This window comes from Geotrypetes seraphini, chromosome 1 (assembly GCF_902459505.1).
Source record: "Geotrypetes seraphini chromosome 1, aGeoSer1.1, whole genome shotgun sequence".
Lineage (NCBI taxonomy): Eukaryota > Metazoa > Chordata > Amphibia > Gymnophiona > Dermophiidae > Geotrypetes > Geotrypetes seraphini.
Window position 1 is genome coordinate 332,787,742 of NC_047084.1, and position 20,679 is coordinate 332,808,420.

Genomic DNA, 20,679 nt, shown 5'->3' on the forward strand with positions numbered 1-20,679 from the left:
CCATATGGAACTTATACATTCTGACATAGACAAATTCAAAACAGGTATAAGTTTTGAATCGGGCCACTAAGCTGATTGTGGCTGCCGTGATCAGCTCAGCGGCCCAGACAGCCCATCCCCCTGCACCAATAATGATCGCTGCATGAGAGATGCCTGACGCCACCCCCCTCCTTGCACGATTGCATTATTCACTGGCAGGAGGTATGCCCAATCCCTCCTCCTGCCGGATAACCCCTCCCCAATCTCCCTACACGATCGCACTCTTCACCAGCAGGAGGGATGCCTAATCTCTCCTGCTGGACAACCACCCCCACGAAACCCAGCCAGACTGTCTAGCCCGCTCCCCTTTCATCCCCCCCCAGACCCCTCCCCTAACCCCACCTAAAACCCTGTAAACCCCCCCCCCCCCCAGACCTCCCTCTAACCTTTTTTGATGGCCAGCCAGACAGGTCCTCCCTCCATCTAGCTGGCAGGCCCACTTTCTTCTGAATGGTGGGCCTGCCCTTTCCTGGTGCATTGTGGGATGTGCTAAATCACTCAGCACCCATTGATTAATTCCCCCTACATGTGATCATTCACTCTGGCTAATATAAGTGATTACACCTAAATTATATGCACATATTTGGATTATTATTCAGATGCTCTATTATTCAGATGCTCTATTAAGGAAAGTAGACACCTAGGGCCTGATTCTGTAGAAGGCGTCTAACTCCTAGGTGCTGTTGAACACAATTGTCAATCATCTGCTAGATGTCATTTATAGAATTGCATCTAGCAGCACCTGAGCGATCTTAGGTGCCTGCAGGTGTTGAATATTTTAAGTGCACTGCTATTTAGGCCAGGGTTTTCTACGCCTAAATGAGTGCATATAAGTTAGAGGACAAAGGGATTGAGGGGTACAGATAGGAGTAGAGATAGGTTATAGGGATAGGAGCAAGAGGTAGTTATAGAAATAGTCAGGGACCATTGCTCAGGCAATAGGCCTGATGGGCCGCCGCGGGAGCAGACCGCTGGGCGAGATGGATCTCTGGTCTGCCTCAGCGGAGGCAACTTCTTATGTTCTTATGTCTAACAGCACCTAAGTCAAACCATTCCCCGAATCCACCCCAAATTGGTCCCTAACCACACCTATGTGCTGGTAGGTGCTGCGGTGTAGATGTCTACCAAGAAGTGGTAGGCACCTACCAAGTTAAGTGCCTACCAATTAATTAATTTTTAATCATTTTTTTAATGGTTTTTTTTTTGGTGCTTTCAATTAACAATGCCAATTGATCCAATTAAGAAAATTAGGTGCCTAGATCGACTAAGCATGTCAATCTAGGCACCTAACTTCAAGTGTCATTTATAGAATCTGGGTCCTAGTTTATGGAATAGGCTCCAAATAGGTGTGCCTTTATAGAATTACTATTTACAGTACATGTTTACTTTTCAACCCAATGGGCTGGAATCCCCAGGGGACAAGGAAAGGAACAGAGTCAAGCAAGTTTCAGCTGGTTTTCACTTGAAATTAAAACAGAAGTTCCAAAAGTGTATGATTGCAGCCTGTATAACATTAGTTCAAGCTTAGAAAAGCCCTAAGCCTCCTATTATTTGGGTTTGCAAGTGTGTTTGCAATATATCTGTACCACAGGCAAGCTTAGGGCTATACATTAGAAGAACGGGAAAATGGGAAATGTTTTGTTTGCAAGAGCATGCACTCACTTTATCTTGTTATTCTGTGGCACAGAGGGAGACGTTTGTACATCTTGGCATTTGGCTGTACTGGTGGATGGAGGGGGTGGTAGAAAGGGGATTTACCATCAACGGCGTACCAAGGGCGGGGCGGTCCGGAACCTCCTGGGACCTGCACTTCAGCGCAGCTGCCGGTCCACTCCTGTGGCCAAGAAAAAGGCTAAGAAGCCGGCGGAAGCGGCAAAAGCGTCCTTTAAGGAACACCCTCCCGATTTGGCTCTATCCCGCCCCCTTTGTGATGCCACTGGACAGCGTTCTCAGCCATTGGGCGACCTTGCCTGGGTGCTGCGTGGATCTGTGTGGCCATATGAAATATGTTCATAATTGCATATTTGTCTGTTGGTTCCTAGTATTGTAATATTCAAGCTGCATTTGTTTCAATAAAAGACCTTATTAAATAAAATAAAAATAACAGCAGAGGCTACAAATACCCCCCTTTTGAAGCCAGTCATTTATGTGAGAATTTTCCTAGCACATATAGTGAGATGCTCCTTTCATCTAAGAGTCTAGAGACAGATCAAATACAGAAAGGGTTGTTTGTCTAGCAATATACTGTATAAGTGCACTACTGTGTTGCTCCTTAGAACAGACTCTTGTGCCACTACAAGGGACTGCTGAAAAGTTCTCAGCCTAACCAAGAAGAGAATGATGTGGAGCTATGAAACTTACAAGTTATTCCACACTTCCCTTGACACTTTTCGTTTCAATGAGGCAAATGCAAATAGTAAATAGGCACAGGGATAGGGAAACCAAGCCATTGTGACATCACCAATGAGGCTGGCTCTTAGGCATTGGTGGAATGTGGCATTATGACATCACAATATGAGGGGCCGTTGAAAAGTTCTCAGCCCAACCAAGAAGAGAATGATGTGGAACCATGAAACTTACAAGTTATAGCACACTTCTTTTGGCACTTTTCGTTTCAATGATATGAAATGAAATGAAGAGTCAAGAAAAGCGTGAAATAACTCGTAAATTTCATAGCTCCACATCATACCCTTCTTGGTTGGGCTGAGAACTTTTCAGCATCCCCTCATACTAGTTATAAGCTCGGAGTCCTATACTTAACATTTAGCTTTGTTACTTTAGGGGGGGAAGTTGTCAATGCGAGCTACTTTTAAGAGGGGTTATTTTACCATCTGCATGCTTATTATAGCAAAGGTCTCATTTTGTGTAATGAGTCCCTGTTATTAATAGTAATAGTAAAATAACCACTCCTAACAGTAGCCCCCATTGATAACTTCCCCCTTAAACTGATACTGGATGCAGCATGCAGCTGGGAATAGACAAGGTCTGACAGACTTTTCTAGCATACAGTATAGTTTGAAGAGAGGTTATTAATAGCTGTGCAAATTTTAGGTGCTAAGTTGCTATTTATCAGTTAACAAGGCCAAGCCCAAGACCAGGGGAGGCCACAGGGGCCATGACCTTACCAAAATGTGACTCAGTAATGACTCTACTCCCCCACCCACTTCCTCCCAGGCACTGTAATTGTAAATCCGTGGGCAGATGCCACGCAGCGTCACTGTAGAAAAGGGGTAGGGAACTCCAGTCCTCAAGAGCCGTATTTCAGTCAGGTTTTCAGGATTTCCCCAATGACTATGCATGAGATCTATGTGCATGCACTGTTTTCAATGCATATTCATTGGGGGAAATCCTGAAAACCCGACTGGAATAAGGCTCTCGAGGACAGGAGTTCCCTACCCCTGCTGTAGAATGAAGACTTCTGGGGCAGGCCTGCTTAATGACACTGCATGGCGGCTGCCTGAAGATTTAAATTTACACTGCCTATGAGTCAATCTGAAACTATCAAAAACAGCATAAGAAAACTGGAGCGAGTAATAGGATAGCCTAAACTGCTCCAAAATATATCTACCCAGAAGAATCAAATGATCTGTGTTGTTTATGATTCATTGTACACTAGACCAAATCTTCATCAATTGCAGATACTGGGCTAGAAGCCTACCATTTTAATTGCTTTCTGAGAAATGTCTCACCATTTTTGTAAAAATAGAGATTTTCCTGCTTGCTGACTCACAACTTTATTATATTTGAGGCTTTGGATTTGTGCCAAGATGTTATTATTAGAGCTAACAATAGGTTGAATTCAATTCTGCCTTCCTTTCTTTATGAATTTTAGTTTTGTAGTTAATTCTCTCTAGTCATCTTGAAAGCATTTCAAATCCAAATACAACACAATCTATAATAGCCTTACTCATATGTTCCATAAAGGCATTATCTTCCAAAAGAACCCTATTTACATGTCCAATTAAGAAATGTACCAATAATTACAAAGTTGTATAAATGAGAAACTATAGCATAATCAAAGCAAGAACAGAATAGATGTTGACCCTCATGACTGACATCAGTTGTTTAGAAATTACAACAACAATTTTAGAATAGGGTTGATGAGGATGTAAGAAACAGAGACAGAGAGAAAATGATGGCAGATAAAGACCATATGGCCTTTAAAATATGCCCATGTATCTAATAATAACCACTTAATAATATACTCTGTATCACACTGAGGCCTCAGATTCGGAGCATACGCGAAGTCCTATCACGGACTAAACGATCAGCGTATTCCAAGCTCCACACTCCAGTCATAGGCCTCCTAACTGCACTAGTTTATTAACTTCTATTTTATCAAAAAGTCTTTTTTCTTGTACTTTTTCTCTTTTTTTCTCTTATTTTCTTTACTTATTTTCAAAACAGCACTACTCTTATAATCTAAACATTTTCTAGGTGCATTCTAAAATGTTTATACTAAATATATCTTCAAGTGAAATACAAAGCATCCGAATTTTTAACAGGCAGACAGATCACTTATCTTAATAGAGACTTGAATGTTAAAGCCTTAGCCTTCGTCTATCTGAGCCGACGCGGCCAGCGTTTCGTGGAAATCAATTACACTCCACTGCGTCAGGGCCACTAGCCACAGGCATTAAGGCATAGCGTGCTTTTAGACCTGCCAATTTACTCGAACAAAGGCTTCGAGTCTCTATTAAGATAAGTGATCTGTCTGCCTGTTAAAAATTCGGATGCTTTGTATTTCACTTGAAGATATATTTAGTATAAACATTTTAGAATGCAGCTAGAAAGTTTTTAGATTATAAGAGTAGTGCTGTTTTGAAAATAAGTAAAGAAAAAAAGAGAAAAAAAGATAAAAAGTACAAGAAAAAAGACTTTTTGATAAAATAGAAGTTAATAAACTAGTGCAGTTAGGAGGCCTATGACTGGAGTGTGGAGCTTGGAATACGCTGATCGTTTAGTCCGTGATAGGACTTCGCGTATGCTCCGAATCTGAGGCCTCAGTGTGATACAGAGTATATTATTAAGTGGTTATTATTAGATACATGAGTATGAATTTTTGTTAAAAACCACTTGGGTTTGGTTATTTAGTTTATATACTTTAAAATATGCCCACATACCAAATGCCATATACTGTACATTCAAATATAAACAGATTTTGGGCCAAAAAAAAAAAAATGGCCCAAAAATGGGAATCCCAGTTTATATTTGAGTCGTCCTCCTCCCAGACCCATTGAAGGCCTCCTATATATAGTGGCAGGCAAATTTATTAAATTTAGTTAATTATGAGTTATTTTACTAAGGAGTGCTAGCCATTTTAGGGTGCGCTAAACATTAACCCATCCATTATATTCTATGACCCTGTTAAGGTTTAGCGCGCCTTAGTATAAGAGAGGGTTAATTAGTTAGTTTTAAATACCGTCCTCCCAGAAGGCCCCAAAACGGGATATAAATTTTACAGATACAGTTAGAGCACAATAGTGAGACATAAACAGGTCCTCCTAACATGAGAATGATGAAGCGGTATAGAAGTACTTTTACAGCATTGGTAAGATAGCTAGACATTTATGCATAATGAGATTTCATAGATGCCGCCATCGGAAGACAATGGTTGGGATCTAGTTTCAGTTTGAGGGTAATATTATGTAAAACGGTAAGTAATTTAAGTCCTTCTGCTTGAATAATTTAGTTATTAATCATGCCAGGTCAAAAATCTGACAAGCTATGTTAGTGTCAGCCAGCAAAGTCTACTGCATTATATTGAACTTCATATGTTTCACACTGAACTGAACTATAATAACCTCATATTTATTTAATACGTTATTTATGCCTGAAAGGGAGTTATTAGTTACATTCATTAATATTGATAACAACTCTAGAAAACATTTGAATAAAGCATGTTTGTTAATCATAACGCATTTACACACTAATTAATTTCTCTCAAAACAAGTTTACTGCATTTATGTGCTGAAAATATAATAATTCTTTAGCACCTTAGGTTAAGAATACTTTTGGGTTGTTTGCCAAAGCAGAATTTTACTGCACCTGTTTCTGTATATATATCTATATATATAAAATCGGAGGTATGTATTTCTGTGTGTGTGTATGTGCCGCGATCACGCAAAAACGGCTTGACCGATTTGAACAAAACTTGGTTTGCAGATCCCTCGCTACCTGGGGTGATATGTTCTGGGGGTCTCGCAGCCCACCTGCACACGTGGGCGGAGCTACAAACAGAAAATCAGCTTTCACCCATTCATGTCAATGGAAAAAATGTAAAAAGCTGCCATTCTCACTGTCATTCAAAAACGGCTTGACCGATTTGAACGAAACTTTGTATGCAGTTCCCTCACTACCTGTGCTGATATGTTCTGGGGGTCTCGCGGCCCACCTACACACGTGGGCGGAGCTACAAACAGAAAATCAGATATAACCACATCATGTCAATGGAAAAAATGTAAACTGCTGCCATTCTCACAGTAATTCAAAAACGGCTTGACCGATTTGAACGAACCTTGGTATGCTGATCGCTCACTACCTGGGGTGATATGTTCTGGGGGTCTCGGGGCCCACCTGCACACGTGGGTGGAGCTACAAACAGAAAATCAGATATCACCCATTCATGTCAATGGAAAAAATGTAAACTGCTGCCATTCTCACTGTAATTCAAAAACGGCTTGACCGATTTGAACGAAACTTGGTATGCAGATCCCTCACTACCTGGGGTGATATGTTCTGGGGGTCTCGTGGCCCACCTGCACACGTGGGCGGAGCTACAAACAAAATCAGATTTCATCCATTCATGTCAATGAAAAAAATGTAAAAAGCTGCCATTCTCACAGTAATTCAAAAACGGCTTGACCGATTTGAACGAACCTTGGTATGCTGATCGCTCACTACCTGGGGTGATATGTTCTGGGGGTCTCGGGGCCCACCTGCACACGTGGGTGGAGCTACAAACAGAAAATCAGATATCACCCATTCATGTCAATGGAAAAAATGTAAACTGCTGCCATTCTCACTGTAATTCAAAAACGGCTTGACCGATTTGAACGAAACTTGGTATGCAGATCCCTCACTACCTGGGGTGATATGTTCTGGGGGTCTCGTGGCCCACCTGCACACGTGGGCGGAGCTACAAACAAAATCAGATTTCATCCATTCATGTCAATGAAAAAAATGTAAAAAGCTGCCATTCTCACTGTAATTCAAAAACGGCTTGACCGATTTGAACGAAACTTGGTATGCAGATCCCTCACTACCTGGGGTGATATGTTCTGGGGGTCTCGCGGCCCACCTGCACACGTGGGCGGAGCTACAAACAGAAAATTAGATTTCACCCATTCATGTCAATGGAAAAAAATGTAAAAAGCTGCCATTCTCACAGTCATTCAAAAACGGCTTGACTGATTTGAACTAAACTTGGTATGCAGATCCCTCACTATCTGGGGTGATATGTTCTGTGGGTCTCGCGGCCCACCTGCACATGTGGGCGGAGCTACAATCAGAAAATCAGATTTCACCCATTCATGTCAATGGAAAAAATGTAAAAAGCTGCCATTCTCACAGTCATTCAAAAACGGCTTGACCGATTTGAACGAAACTTGGTATGCAGATCCCTCACTACCTGGGGTGATATGTTCTGGGGGTCTCGCAGCCCACAACTCTATGTTGCTTGCTCAAGGGTGGGTTCACCCAAGAATTTATATGTTCTTGCTCCAGGAGGTGAAACTAAAATTGTTGTTTATAATCACGTTTTGCGTTAGTTGTATTGTATTCATTTTGTCAAATATTTCACATTATAATTTGAATATTGTACTTTTTATTAAGCTGTAAAAAAATAATTTCATTCACTACTATAAAGTTTCTTTATTTGAATCCAGTTACAGTGTTATTGCTATAATTAAAAACCCGTGCAACACCGGGGCATCAGCTAGTATATTATTATTTTTTTACTAGCTCCACAAGCATGGGACAGGCACTTGGGATCTCTTAGGGAGAGGAGGAGATAGTGGATGTTACGGATGGAAGACTGGAAGGGCAATTTAGCCTTTTTCTGCCATTATGTTTCTCTCTCTCTCTCTTTCTTTTTCTAATCTACACATTTCCAACTCCCCCCTTTTATCAAGTTGCACTATAGTTTTTAGTGCGGTCTGGTGAGGCAAGTGCTCCGACGCTCATAGGAATTCTATGAGCATCAGAGTATTTACTGTGCCACCCCACACGAAAAACCTCTAGCGCAGCTTGATAAAAGAGGCCGTTAGATTTATAAGAATAATACTGTATAAAAAAAATAAGAAGGAAAATGGAGAAACATTGCAAATGCTACAAAGATGTCATTGTAAATGTCTAAAATTTTAAACCCAACTTATTGAAAAGATATAGGTATTTCTTTAAAAAGAATCGAAAAGCAAGAATTAAGAGGAAATAATTGCCTAAATATATTTACAAATATCTAATTAGATATAAATTGCTCGGCTTTCTCTTTTTTTATATATATGTGATTCTTTATTTATTTTTAAAATATATTCAATAAGTGAAATATAGAATATATTAATCATTTTACATGTTAAACATCACTAAAATTTTTCAAGATTCATACATATTAATTTCCTCCCCCCACCAACCCAATTTTTCCATTAAGTAATTATAAAATTTTCCCATAATTTTAGTCCTATATTATACATATTTTAACCAGGAAAAATATACATATATATATATATATATATATATATTCAGACTTATTCATCAAATCACAAAATTTATCATCCTTCCCACCTATTTCCAACCATAAAAATAATCAATTAAAGCCCTTGTATACTTCCCTCCCCACCCCCCTCCCTGGATATGCATATTATCTAATAATTAACCATAACTATAGAGATTCTACAAAGGACGTCAAAGGGCCCCAAATTAATTTTAAATTTTCATTGTTCCCTAACATAACAGTGTTCATTTTCTCATATTTATAAATTAGACATAAACTTGCCCACCAGAATGTAAAGTCCAGATGATCCCAGTTTTTTCATTTTGTATAGCTGTATTTGTCATAATTAAAAAGAGACGTCTTTTATGTTATCTAGGGGATCTTTGATGTGCAAAATGGTACCACAAATTACTATTTCATAAGTTAAAGGAATCTCAGAATTTAAAATATTATTAATATGTCCCCAAATTGATTTCCAAAAGATTAGAATTTTAGGGCAATAGAACAGTAGATGGTCTAATGTTCCTATGTCTAGGTGACAGTACCAGCATCTATTAGATCTAGAATTATCTAACATATTCAATCTAACTGGGGTCCAAAAAGAATGATGTAACAAAAAGAACCAAGTTTGTTTCATAGATGCTGACGCTGTACACCTCATCCTCCAAGACCAAATACGTGGCCATTGGTATGCAGAAATATACTGCTTAATCTCAATGCTCCAAATATCTTCAAGAACATTTTTGGATTTCTTATTCATAAGTTCAGATATTAATTTATACCACTTGGAGGCTTGATGCCCTAGCATATCTGCCTGGAAACAGAGGAATTGAAGTCATTAATATTAAGAAAGAAAGAAAACAGTGCATGCTGATAAATCATTTGCAAGCTCCAATTAGCATCCAAACAATAAACACAGAGCTCTACATACCAAATAGTCGCATATCAATGATGACTCTTATCAAAGAAGTGACCAGGTGTTCCTTACTTAGCTGTCAGTAGTAGGATTTCTATGTCTTGGCTTCTAGCTTCCTGTGCCTCCTAGGATTTTCACAGAGGCCATTCCAGCAAGCTGCTGCAACACTGTGTGGTTTCTCGGGTTTGTATACTCACATTTCTTGTTGGACAATGGAACGAGGTGTTGAGCTCAAGTGTCAGCTCATGGAAGACATGGCTGCACATTCTCTAAAAATGAGGCCATTAAGCATTCTCTCAATGGATGGAAGTGGGGCCCTGGATTTTGCTGCTCACACAATGAGTACATTTTTTGCTAGTTCTGGAGCAGTGTAAAAGGGTTAGTGTCTATCTAACAGCACCTTCTCCCTCCTCCCCAAAACTTTTTGCATTAATCCCTAGTGTCTAGTAGATCCTTCATTTCCTTTTCAATACTCCTCCCCTGAACCCCTACCCCAATTGTAAAAAAATAAAAAAAATCTCTGGCTTTAAAGGGCAACCCCAACCTGGTCCCCTCACCACTGTTTAAAAGGTTTATTTGTAGTCTAGTGGAATTCTGACCCTTTTGACCCCTTTTCTAGGTCCCTTTGGATCACTGTCCAATGATATACTTTAAAAGAGGCAGTAGTGATATCTACTCACTTCCTGCTTGGAAAATGGTAGTACCTGGAAGTGTGGGTAGAGATTGCCCCATAAGGAAAAATTTTCTTACATGGCAGACTGACTCCACTCAGTGCATTTCAGGATATACCATGCAAGTACAGGTGTTGCCTTATGGCAGGGAGACTTTCAGCAGGCCTGTCCAGCCAAATGAGATGCCAGCCCAGGCTACTCCTTCAACAGTAGTCCAGAAGTCTGAATGTGTTGAAGCTGAAGAGGAATGTGAGATGGTGGCTGTTTTAGGCAGAGTCCTTGTAAGATCTCTTTTTCTCAAATGCCATTGGATATAACATTGAACTCTCTTTGGGATGTATATCTGGTATGGAGGTATCCTCAAAATTCCTATACGTTCACATTTTTCCTGAGAATCTATGTGGCTTACTATACTCAAGCAAAAAGTTATCACTGTTGAAAAAAATGATAGGTAGTTTGGAAACTAAAGTGGATGAGAGATATTGTGCTTTGATATAAGATAATACATTGCTCCATCAACAGAAAATTTGTATAATATTATAGGCTGTAAAATCTTAAGGTACATAAATTTTCCAAAAGTGCCAGCTGAAGTACTTCTTTTAACTGTTAAGAAATATTTGAGAGAAATTTTGAAAGTACCAGAGAAATCATATCCACCAGAATCAAGGACATGCTTTTTTCCACATTTTAAAAAAAAAAAAAAAAAAGGAAATTGATCAACCATTAGAGGGTGCTGTTACTACTAATTTGGAAATCTCGTATGATATTTGAATTTGACTCAAGTTATTAAGAGTGATGTGACAAGATATTAAGCTAGTAACTTTGCCTCTTTTGTTTTGGACCCAGACCATGATTGATTGGGTCTAGAGGCAGCTCTTCTTCCATCATGACTTTTTTTTCCTTAGGTGTAAAATATGGGCCTTTCCTAATGTGGCAAGGATAATGCAGAGGCATCACCAACAATTTTTGATGATCGAGTGTTCAGTAGTCGAGTGCTTTATTTTGACTGAATTATCTATGTAAATGTGTTATTAAACTCAATTCAGTAAAATATATTTTCTTTGATCCCAATCATTCAAAGACATTTTTGGACTCTAAGGTACGCTAAGGATTCTAAGGCAGTGTTCTTCAACCTTTTTACACCCGTGGACCGGCAGAAAAAAAAGAATTATTTTGTGGACCAGCAAACTACTAGGACTAAAATTTAAAAACCCCGTTTCCGCCCCATCTCCGCGAGCTCGGTCCTCACAAATCATCTGATCCCATCGACACAAGCCTCAGTTATGATTTTATATTGAATGTATTTTATTAAAGTATAAAAAGAAACAATATTCTGTACAATTGTCATTTTATAAATGCAAATAATTCAGAGCAAGGATCAACAAAACCCTTGTCTCCCCTGCCCTTCACATATATCCCCTCTACTATCAAGAAAACTGAACAAGCCAAATTATTACAGAATGCTACACAGAAATATCATGCTAACAGAATACTGCAGTCACACATGACAGGAATAGTTTTAGGGGAGTGCAACTAGGGCAACTGCCCCCTGGTCAGAGAGCGCCCTAAGCCAGCTGGAAGCTAAAGAAGCACTGCCTGGGTTTTGCAGTCCCCAGTTATGTCTAACACCAGCTCTAGCAGGATATATATTTCAAATCTGATATATTCTAATCACAAAATAGAAATAAAATTATTTTTTCTACCTTTTGTCATCTCTGGTTTCTGCTTTCAATCTTCTTTTCACTCTCTTCCTTCTAGCGTCTGCCCTCTCTGTCTCTTCAATCCAGCATCTGCCCCTTCCATCCACTGTCTGTCCTCTCCCCCTTCCATATGGTATCTGTCTTCTTTCTATGCCCCTCTCCCCTTTCCATCCAGCTTGTACCCCCTATCTCCTTTTTACATGATTCATTCCAGCTTCACTGCTCTCTTCATTTTTATCTCTCCTACACCAGATCTATCATCGTTGTCCCTCTCTGCTTATTTTTCTGCTGACCCCTTCCTATCATCAATCTCTCTACTTTCTCATGCCTGTGTCTCCCCTTCCCCTCCTCTAATCTCTCTGCCAGCTGTTTCCTTCCTTTTTTCATTCTCCCTTCCCTCCTCCTCCTGTCCAGCAGTAATTCTCTTCCCTTCCTCCCCTCCCAGCAGCATCTCTCCTTCTCCCTCTCCAGTTGCAGCTGTCCCTTTTTTTCCCTTGCCCTCAAGCTTCCCTCCAGGTCCAGTAGCAGCTGTCCCTTTTTTTCCTTTGCCCAGCAGCTTCCCAGACTCCTTTCCCTCCTCCCCTCCCAGCAGCATCTCTCCTTCTCCCTCTCCAGTAGCAGCTGTCCCTTTTATTCCCTTGCCCAGCAGCTTCCCAGACTCCTTTCCCTCCTCCCCTCCCAGCAGCATCTCTCCTTCTACCTATCCAGGTCCAGTAGCAGCTGTCCCTTTTTCCCCTTACCCAGCAGCTTCCCAGACTCATTTCCCTCCTCCCCTCCCAGCAGCATTTCTCCTTCTCCCTCTCCAGTAGCAGCTGTCCCTTTTTTTCCCTTGCCCAGCAGCTTCCCAGACTCCTTTCCCTCCCCCCTCCCAGCAGCATCTCTCCTTCTCCCTATCCAGGTCCAGTAGCAGCTGTCCCTTTTTTTTTCACCATGCCCAGCAGCTTTCTCCCCTCCCAGCAACTCTCCTTACTTGCCAGCGCTGCGATTCAGTAAGGCAGCCTCGGGTCCTTTGTTGGGTCGCACCGCCTCTTAGGAAAGCGGAAGTTGCATCATCAGAGGCAGCCCGACTCAGTAAAAGCTCCAAGGCTTCCTTCTTCAATCGCTGCGTTTGTAAGGAGAGCCGCTGGGAGGGGAGAAAGCACAGTGTGTGGCTCCCTATTATCTCTCCGGCCCTGCGCAAAGGACAGCTCCTCGATCTTGCCGGTCCTGCGCGGACCGGCAGGAAATTGAAGAAGTTGATGTCGCCAGTCCTGCGTGGACCGGCAGGAATTTTCTGCCTACCGGCACCGGTCCGCGGACCGGCGGTTGAAGAACTGTGCTCTAAGGTACGCTAACCGATTAGTGGACACGCTAAATGCTAAAGTGTGCATATTAGTCTATGGATACGTTAGGGTTTAGCGTGCGCTAATTCAATTAACGTGTGCTAATCGGTTAGTACACCTTAGTAAAAGAGTGGGTGTCACCTCCCAATGATATTTGTCCTACTCCAGGGATGTATATTTCTACTCCATAATTAATATTTGATGGAACGTCCTTCTGGGTTCCCCCCCCCCCCCTTATACTTTTTTTCCCTAGTCTACATTGTGGACTGGAAAGCAAATTGAATAGATTGAAAATGTTTCCTTTTATTTTATTATATTGAATCAATTTGTTCATTGTTTGGATTTTTTATAATTTATTTTATTTGAAAATTATATTCTGTATTATATTTTATATTCTAAGCAGAGCACAAATAACAAGAATTCACAGCATAACCCATTTCTATCAGGATAGTGCACAAGCTGTTAAGGCATGGCTGGATCTTGAACAGATACAACTGATAGAACCTTGGTTGGGCAACAGCCCAGATTTCAACATTGTTGAAAATGTGTGAACTTTAATGAAGCAGAAAATGGCTGTACACAATCTGATATCTGAATCAGACCTTACAAACTGGATCAAAGCTGTATGAACTCAAGAGATAACTCCAGCATTCTGCAGAAAACTGGCCAGATCAATGTCAGAACACATACAGTTATTAAGAACAAAGGATACTGTACATACTGATATCTAGCAGAAAAATCTGCAATGACTTTAGATGCTAAATACAACATAGATGATTTGGGCCTAATTCTTTAAATGGTGCTGTAAACAGTGTCCTACCGCCGCCTATCTTAATTGCTTTAATTGGCTTTAATCAGTGCAGTAATTGACTATAAACCAATTAAATACTAATTTTAAAAAGTAGGCAGTGGGAGGCACCTACTAGGGTAGGCATCGTAATCACGTTTGCAGCAAGTTACCTAATGGTGTCTAAGGTCAAAGTAGGCATGAGTAGTGCTTATTAACACCAAGTATTGCTTGTTAGCCCAGATTTAGCCAATTATTCTTCATGCGGATCTGCAAATTGTTCACAAAACAAAACACCTACCTTTAGGTGACATTTGCTTTTCCGTTATTTTGCGGAATATGTGGTATAAAGATGATTGGGACAATATTGAGACCATGGGAGACTGCCTGGCTAAGTGCCACGGTCGGCGGTGAACCTAGAAATTCAATGCTGGGCCATTTCCAGTGTCACTGAATATCTGATTATCTGAATATCTGATTTTTTATTTTTTTTTTTTTTTGACGACACTAGGGCCCTCTTTTACCAAGGTGAAATATATTTTCTTTGATCCCAATCATTCAAGGACATTTTTGGACTCTAAGGCCTTCTTTTACTAAGGTGCGCTAACCGATTAGTGGACACTCTAAACGTTAACGTGTGCATATTAGTCTATGGATGTGTTATCGTTTAGTGTGCGCTAATTCTATTAGCGCATGCTGATCAGTTAGCTTACTAAAAAAAAAAAAATGTTAGCTTACTTTAGTAAAAGAGGGGGTAACATAACTGCCTAAGTCAATATTCTGCACTTCCTGGTTACAATGATAGCAGCCAAAGATAGGTCTGCTATTTATGCTGCCTGATTTTGCTGCTAAACCTAGCCAGTCAACACTAAATATTGAAAGTTGTCACGCAATATAGCTGGTAAACTTTTAGCGTCTAACTGCAAATATTCATCAGATAAAACTGTTTATCTCAGGCTGAATATTCACGGTCAACCAGTTAAATGCAATTTAACTAGTTAGCGGCCCTCTCTAGTTGGTTAAATAACTTTTAATATCAGAGAGCATATGCTACAAAGGTGATTACAATACTTATTTTAAATACGTATTTATTGTAAAAAATAGTTCTGATTTCACAAATAAGTAAAACTTTATTCTACAAAGAAGACTAATTTAAATATATTTGTTTTAAAGTGACATTAGCAAAAAGTATATTTCTATAAGCAAAAAAAAAAAAAAAAGGAAATACATAGAGAAAATTACTCTTTCTTGTGAGATCTCATGGAAGGAAACAGTTAATGAAAGTCTGACACCTGTTCCTTACATGATTATGCCAAAGAAAAAGATACTGATGCTATCAGATATATAGACAGAGAGAAAGAGGTCAATGCTATCTTAGAAAATGAATGTCAGCACATATCTGAAACTACTGGATACACTGGTAGTAAATTCTGTTAGGAAGGCTGTAACATAAGACTGTTTATTATGGTTTTACAGCCCCTTAATACTTCACGTAAAATATGGTTTTGTGGAATTTTTATGTCTTTTCCCCCAGGTTTTTTTTTTTTCCTGAGGCGGCTGCAGCTAACCTCCTCTCTTCATATAAGATGAAAGAGGAAAAATTACCCTTGAAATAAGAGGGACTGAATAGGAATATCCCAAGATGCACTCTTAGTACTGCTCATTTGTCAAGAGTCTGCCCCAATAGTGGATTATATTGAGTGAAACACATAGGAAAGAGGCATAGGAAAGAGAGGAGGAGTGGCCTAGTGGGGAGCGGGCGGTAACAACTCGGATGCTCTTAGAAATTCTATGAGCGTCCAAGTTGTTATTGCAGCGGCCAGTGCTATAAAAGCTAGCACGGCTTTGTAAAGGAGGCAGTAAATGCATATAAGTGATATCAGATTTGAAAACCACCTAAAAAGAGATATCATAAACATCAGAGAATCTTTAAACTCAAACAATTTTTTTTTAAATTATTTATTCATTTTTACATCAAATACATAGTGCAAACAGAAGAACAAATAAGTAATATAGCATATTAAATATTGTAATTCTAAGATCCCCAAAACCCTTCCCTATGCCCTCCCATACACCCTCCCTTTCTATATTGCGACAACTTGAAGACATAAAAACAGACTGGCCTTCATATCCCTCCCCCTTACATCAACCTTATTATTTCTTATATAGTTTAAAAATTAATCATATTTAAAATATATATTTTCCCCTCCCTTTTTTTAGTAAAACCTAGCTTTCTATCATTTTGTATGAGTACATTTCCACATAAAAACATATAACATAAATATTTCATTATGTTCATTACAGCAAATCAATTGTCTAAAATATCCAAGAATTCTCTTTATAAATTTAGATAATTTAGGACATAAGTACATTTACAATTGAAAAAAGAATGCTCTTTAATTTATTTGTAAAATAATCACTTTTTAAATTAATGTTAATTAGATATTTTATAATCGAAAACCTGTTTCCCCTTATTTTTAAATTAAGATCTCTATTTACTACATATTAAGAACTATGTTAACATTATTCATTCTCAAGATATTATTAATCAGGAAGTACATAAAAGTCATCAATTTATTTGGCTTACCATCCTAATCCTCAAAAGACCAGGCACTCTGCTTGAGATCATATTCCTCTCCCTTAAAATTCACATATCATCCACAGCCTATACGGAACAAATGTGGGAGGAAAGAGAGAGGTGGTGAAATGGAAAATACATTTGACAGTTTAACACTAACACATTTACACATTAGGTGCAGAGGAAAAGATAGCACAAAGGGGGATGATTCAATAGGCATGATTGGAAATAAAGAGGGATTCTCCAGTCACAACTCCAACCTGTCCACTTGGAATGTATTTGCCCTGGGCAGCCTGGCTGTTAGCCAGTGCACGCTTTGTGTATTCCTCTTGTGCAGCTTTAACATTCTCTTTCTTGCCTCACCAAGTCTTGAGAGCAGAGGCCTGCAGGGCATGGCCAAAGGAGAAGGAAAGAGGCCAAGGCTTATGCAGAGGCCATTTGTTTATGGCATTCAGATGGAATGCGGCCTCCTCATCACTCTGGTTTTCAGATAGGAAGGTGATTCCAGCAACTGCTGGGAGAACGGTGCGACACATGGCAGAGACATCTGCCATAGCAACCTCTTTAGGAGTGTATTTCTTAGTGCAGGCATGAGCAGGGGTCATCATGTTGAGGTTTCAACAGGGTTCCCTCCAGGTAAATATGGTGGTCGCTCAGAGCCTTGTAGACTGCAGCCAAAACCTTATGTGTAAAATACTGTCAGCGCTACAGATCATGACCCCCATCAGGCAAGACTTTGAGCTACACAATGGGAACAATGCCATGCTGCAGGGAAATGCCGGCCTAACGTGTCCACATATTAGCATTTTCTATGATGGTAGGATGAGAGGGAGTATGGTCTAAGATCTTCAGCACACAGCACCATTTTGCGAAATCTGCACCCTCCCCCCTGCACCGAGCACAACGCTCAGCTATTCCATCCAACCAGCATCGATCCCGTGTCACATGGCCTCATCAAAGAGAATGACTCCCCCAATACAGTGACCCGCCCGCTCATTGGCGGCGAAGAGCAGCTGACGAAAGAAGCGGCGGTTCTCCTCGATGTTTTCCACATTGATTGAGCTCAGGCAGCAATGATGCCATTGCCATGGGCAACATTGCGGCGAGCGTTATCCGAGAGCCCCTTTCTCTGCACAGGGGTAAATGCTGGGTATTCATGAGGTATTGTGGATCACATCCTTCCAGCAGTCTCCCTCGATAACTTTGCGTAGTTTAATTTTGTGGTTAACCATTATGTGTTGTTAATAAGATTATATTGTGTACTAGCTGATGCCCCGGCGTTGCACGGGTATTTAATTATAGCAATAACACTGTAAATGGATTCAAATAAAGATACTTTATAGTGGTGAATGAAATTATTTTTTTACAGCTTAATAAAAAGTACAATATTCAAATTATAATGTGAAATATTTGACAAAATGAATACAATACAACTAACGCAAAACGTGATTATAAACAACAATTTTAGTTTCACCTCCTGGAGCAAGAACATATAAATTCTTGGGTGAACCCACCCTTGAGCAAGCAACATAGAGTTGTGGGCCGCGAGACCCCCAGAACATATCACCCCAGGTAGTGAGGGATCTGCATACCAAGTTTCGTTCAAATCGGTCAAGCCGTTTTTGCGTGATCGCGGCACATACACACATACATACCTCCGATTTTATATATATAGATGTATGAAAAATGAATAGAAAAAGTGGTACTATTATGGGGCAGTATTATTATGGGGGCAGGGTCTGTGGTGGAGCTTGGGTGGGATCTGAGGTGTAGCTTTTGCCCCCCTCTCCCCACCCCAAGAAAAAAAGCATTCTGCAGCCTATGCTCTGCCTTGAAACTTACAGGGAGGATTCCTCACTGTGCATGCAGCAATGGGTCAGTGGTCAGCTCAAAGACAAACACACAGTTAAGTACAGTAGGTTTTTAGATGTTTTGGGAGGGCTCACAATACAAAATAAGGATGTTAAGGTGGGATATATACCTGGGTCTTTATGTGAAGTCCATTGCACTGACTGTTAGTCAGATGACATTTACTGTATCACCTTTTTCTCCTCATTAACATTTCACATGCAGTAACTTGCTAAAGGTTAAATGTAAAATGTAGACCCCACCCATTCTTTGCCTGTTCCAAATTAGATATAAATGCAGAAATTACCGCATGTTAACTGCCAAGGTGCCACACTAATTGTTAGCATGGCATCTGTTTTAACTTTCAGTATATGTTAATGGATGCAGTAACAGCTAACACAGAGGAGTAATTAGGCTCTAAAATGTTGTGCATGTTAATTTCACTGTACGTCAGTGGTGGAGATGACAGAAGAGTCCATTGGGAGGAACAGTCCCCCTCCCTGCTGGGTAAAGATGAGATATAGTTGAGAGAGAACCTCAAGAGACAATGGGTTAAGGAATTTGAAGGCAAAACAATATGCCTTGGATTTTACCCTACTCTCAAATTGAAACTTGTATAGTTTCTGCAAAATTGGTTTCATATGATCAGTAGACAGAGTATACAGTTAATTAAAGTAGGTTTTTAGATGTTCCAAGAGAGCTCACAATACAAAATAAGGGTGTTAAAGTGGGATATACTGTATATCCATGTCTTTATGTGAAATCCATTGTACTGACCACTATTGGCTGCCCCTCTGCTCTGTTGAGATGTCTGTGTGGCCAGTGCGCTAGAAATGGTACCACAAAGCCATCTCTATGGTTTATTTTTATGCATTTTTCTCAAGGATGTTTTGAATTTTTAAAATGATACGGCACCCAGAAGTAACATCAGCGGGAGAGCTGACGTGGTCGCGAGGAACAAGTTGAAGTTGTTGCTCATGTCGGTGAATAACTAGAGTGACGGGGCTAGGTGGACATGCACGTGGCGAGAGGAGAACTAGGCGGAGGGGTCGGACAGCACGAGGGATGTCGGCGCCCCCACCAACATGGTACCCGGGGCGGACCGCCCCCCTTTAATAAGACATCGACTTTTTTTTTAGGCCCTCCAAATACCTACAAATCCAAAGTGTGGCCCTGCAAAGGGTTTGAGTTTGAGACCACTGAACTAGATGGACTATGATGGTCTTTATCTGCAGTCAGTTATTATGTTGTTATGTTACACAAAGCAAGGACTGAATGGATCCCTGGTAAAAAATTAAGATGGAGCCATATAGTGCTATCCCTCCTAAAGTAGCAGACACTGGGAGGGGGGAGGGGCTTTAATAATAATAATAATAATAATAACTTTATTCTTATATACCGCCAACAATCTTGCGACTTCTAGGCGGTTTACAGTAAAGAGAAATTGTACAGATGGCGACTTAACAGAATATTGCAGTTTACAGCAATCCAGGCCTGTATAGACAATTTGTCACAATAAAACAGGACTCAAATAGTAAAATAAATAAATAAACCCCTACCCTTAAAAAGCAGCACTCTAAAATACCTAAATATTTCCTGCTGGAAAATCAGCAAACCAATGACTACAGATTGCTACACAAACTAAACACTACACAGAACTAAACACTAGCTGACTACCTCATTTCTATCAGTCCAGCAGAATACAGAGAGATTCTCATAGAGAATAAGCAACACAAATTAGAAACAGTAAGTCAGAGAAGTCTGAATACAATGCAATACTGAAGACACAGAAGTGTGTTTCCTTTTGATCTATGTAAAATACAGTGGAATGCCAATTATCCGAACTCTGATTATCTGGATGTCCAGTTACCTGGACTGGTATTGGAGTTTATTGTGTTTAAATGTGGAAGTACTGTACAGTACATTGTACTGTACTGTATAAACTGGAAACAGGTTATTAATGACAAATACAGTGTAATACAAAGTTTATTTAGAAGATTTGACAAAAACTGTGTGCTACTGAAATACTGTACATTACAGTACTTGTACTGCAGTGGCATAGCTATGGGTGGATGGGTTGGCACAGGCCAAACCAACGGAGGCCCCTC

At 40.1% G+C, this 20,679-nt stretch overlaps 1 pseudogene; it reads right to left on the reverse strand.

Annotated features, from left to right (window-relative positions):
• Positions 1-16,932: 16,932 nt before the first annotated feature.
• LOC117367577 lies at positions 16,933-17,888 on the reverse strand (annotated as a pseudogene).
• Between the last annotated feature and the right edge of the window lie 2,791 nt (positions 17,889-20,679).